The following is a 3,859-nucleotide window of genomic DNA, read 5'->3' on the forward strand; positions in this document are numbered from 1 at the left end:
TTAGCCAGTTATATATTATTCTTAATGCATGGTAAAAGTTTCGGAATTTTTCGAGAACTTTCGTTTTTCTGCGTTTTCTAGCTGTCTGTCCGAACTTCGGCTGAACGTTTGACCAAGCTAGGGTTGACCAAAAATCACCAAAATTTCCAGAGTGCCATTTTCCAATATTCTAAGATTTATCATAATTTTTCTGGAATTTATTTTGCACGTTCGAAAAATCATATTATTTAAGTGTAACGGATTTATTACCGTTATCTCGATTTACGTGCAACTTCTAGAAGCTTTTCAAAGTGCTGAGAATTCAAAAGGAAGGTGCTAGGTTGCTTCCTTAATTGATCACATGGGATAATGGAAGTACTTGGTGGCCAAGTTGATTGTGTCATGGATGACTTCATCCTTTGCTTATGTCATGCATGACATCATCCCCCACCATTTGCCTATAAATACCAAGCTTCCCCCCACCCATTTTCTTCAAGCTAAGAGCCAAATATATGCTGAGATTTTGAAGTGAAAATACTCTCCCAAAGTTTATTCAAGCACCCACCATATTTACTTCATCTTTAAAACCTTCGATTCTTCATATACTTCGTTATATACACAAGGTTTTAAACCCCGAGGCTTCGTTCCAACCAACCTAGCCAAATCTCGCCTAGCTCATTTTCATACCACTCTTTTTGTCCTCCCGAAGGGCTCTCCAAAGTTCGTGTGCAAAGCCAAAATCCGGTCGAACCTCCGACGAATTTTTCCGGCGAACTTTTTGTAAGTGGTTATTTTAGCTTCGTTTTATTCGTGTCTTAACCGACCATTTTTAACAAAGGGCTTTTGAACAAAAATATTCTCTTCATCTTTAAAGCTCTCCTTGTTTACAAAACACACGAGTTAGCCACTCGTTGTATATTTGTGCGTGTGTTTTGTCCCGGAACCTAACTCGTATCCTTTGAGATTTCCTCACCAAACTTTGGAGGGATCTTTGCCTTGGCACGGAAAGCCGGATATAAGGCCAAAGGTAATAAGTTAGTTATTGTTGTGCGTGTTATCTGTGCTTAACTGATTATATCCCTACGCCCAACATACCCTTTCTCGTTTGGTGAACGTTTCCATATGTGCTGTGCTTCGTGGAAATACTAACCTTACGAGTTTAGCGGTTCCCGATCCCGTGTGTGTGAGTGTGATTATCGACTGCGTCTTATATCTATAAATCACTACACACTAATTAATATAACTCTCGTAGCTTGCCCGTACGCGGTTTGCTCAGGTTATTAAAATCAATCCGACTTAAAATCAACTATTTATATTTTCCGCGCAATATAAATTGTTGGACTGTTGTTGGACACTTGTTGGACTAATCACCGTTAGATTTGTTATAATTGACGAACCTTATACCTGACCGTGATTATTGGACTTACTTAGCGGACTAAAATCTTATTAAAACAAGGACATATATTTTCGTAGATATTGTTTTCTAACTTTTGCAGTGAGGTGAAGTGAAGTGAGGTGATCTTCGTTCTAAGACCCAAGTCCTTGACGTATTGACGGGGAGTTAATAGTCATTGCACCGTGAAGAAGAGGAAAGACCCGAGATCTAATACCTAAGACCCAAGACCGGCAAAAGGTGTAGAAGTACAAAGACTACACAAGGTTCTACATCGACTTTGAGGAAGTAACGGGGAGTTACGTTCCGAGACAAGCTTTGTAGGTGTTTTTACATTTATAGTGAGGAGGTAACGGGAAGTTACGCTCCAAGATATATATTTGTAAAGGCTTCTCCGCCTACTTTAAAGGAGTATCTTTTTAGTAGAGAAAATCTCGAGTCCGGGGAGGAGCTCGGGGACTGGACTAGGGGTGAGTGGACTCCATCGGTTGAGTTAGCCACCGCGAACCAGGATAAAATCCCTCGTGTGGTATTTTTCTTTCTTTGCCTTTTGCTTCCGCATTTACAACTGCCATTACTCTAGATACAAGCTTTTAAAAAGGGGATAAACTTTTTAAAACGCCATAAAGTTTTTAAACTGGTGATTAAGCTATTCAACCCCCCCCCCCCTTCTAGCTTAATTATCCCTATATACGGACCTAACAAATTTAAAACTATAAAACAGTTTTTAAATACGAAAAATATAAAACAGAACAATCTTGTGCCTGGAAAACAGAAAACATAAATTAAAACCGAACAATTACCTGAAAACTAAAAGCAAACGTTTTAACGTTCAACCCAACATATTTCATACTCCCTCCGTCCCTCTGAAATGTATACGTATGGATTGGACACGCAGACTAAGAAAAATATATAAAGTAATGTAAAGTAAGGAGAAAGAGAAAGAAAAGTGGGTAAAGTAGTGGGACCCATCAATATATAATAGATAGATTTGAAAAGATAGTTGAAAGTAGTGGGTGGGTGGGGTTTTTATATTATAAAATCTTACTATTTTGGGAAAGTTTTGAAATGTACAGAATTGAGTGGGACATCCAAAAAAGGAAAGTGTATAGAATTAAATGGGACGGAGAGAGTATATGCATTAACATGGGAATGTTGTTGACAAGCTAAAACCAATATTAATTGTTGCTTACAATTAGCTTCTAGCTAGCTTAGCTTTGTAGTTTATGGTAGTAATAATCAGACTAGCTATGTATATGCAGCAGAGAACATCATGATTTCTCAATGGTGAGAAATCCCCGTTGCTCCAGTTCACACAGCATCAGAAGACAACTAGAGTCTAAAGAACATTTCTTGTCTGGCCGTGCTTGTCCATTGACTACAACAGTACAGCGGTCTGGAATGGTCAAGGTAATTTCCGACACAAAACTACTAAATCCTTGCCTTTTTTCTAAACCGTCTGTGAATTCAATGGGAGATCTGCGATGGAAGTGGCCACATAGTCAAGACAGCCATATAATTTTAAGGCACAAAAGTATAAACTGTAAAAGTAGAAAAATATTTTGGTGTTACTAACAATTACTAACCTTGACTTTTCCTCGCTGTCTCAAATTTAGGCAACGGCCACTGTGCTCTCCTGCACACATCATACAGAGAGATTCACGGCCCACCTTTATTCCGGTTGATTGGTTTGATCATTATTTTTACATCTTTGCTGTGAGTTTGCAACAAACTCCATCCATTCCTTAATATAACAAAGAGAGATGTGCCAAGTGAGTTTCTTATTCTGATATGTTTCTTCCTTAAACAAGTGATTTGACTGCCCCGCTGGACTGCATAATCGGATACTAATTACAGATATATAACATAATCATGTTAACCAGCGGTTTGTCCCTATTGTATTTCAAGAATTAATAGGCAAGCAGTTACATCTGCCTAGAATTTGTACAGGCAACTAAATACCTATGTTCACAAAGATATCGTCATATTACTAATGCTTATATCAAGGGCTTAAACCACATGAGTAGAGGTACAGTTGTTCTTTTATGACTACTCAATCAAGCTAACTAGCCAAGTCAGGTAATGCAAAAAAGTAAAGCAGTCCATATCTAATAAATAGCACAGGATAACAAGCTGTTATAGACTACAATCCACGAATTTATCCAATTCTATTCTACATGCAACTACTGTGCATCCTGTAAAGCTCCATAATGTGCAAGTACTGTTATTATTGTTGCTTCATTGACTCAAAAGGACAATTTTAAATTGACCAGGTGTAACATGATATCTTGAATAGCTACAGCACATTACATTATAATGTAAATAAGTTTTAGATGACCCATACCGAGTATATCAAGATCAGATCCACCATTTGCACTAGAAGTGTTAGTTGTGGTTTGAAAATCACACGTCTTTTGCTTCTTGAATGATGGAATAATGGACAAAGCTTCAGGGCATGCTTCTACCGAATGTGTTACAAATCACAAT

General features: G+C 37.9%; 1 long non-coding RNA gene across 1 annotated transcript; it reads left to right on the forward strand.

Moving 5' to 3' along the window:
• The first annotated feature begins 462 nt into the window (after positions 1-462).
• LOC135149153 (uncharacterized) lies at positions 463-3,366 on the forward strand. The gene is made up of 3 exons (XR_010287318.1): positions 463-1,901; positions 2,635-2,782; positions 2,989-3,366. It is a non-coding gene; the product is annotated as an uncharacterized LOC135149153 (long non-coding RNA).
• The last annotated feature ends 493 nt before the right edge of the window (positions 3,367-3,859 follow it).

This window comes from Daucus carota, chromosome 9 (assembly GCF_001625215.2).
Source record: "Daucus carota subsp. sativus chromosome 9, DH1 v3.0, whole genome shotgun sequence".
NCBI classification, from domain to species: domain Eukaryota; kingdom Viridiplantae; phylum Streptophyta; class Magnoliopsida; order Apiales; family Apiaceae; genus Daucus; species Daucus carota.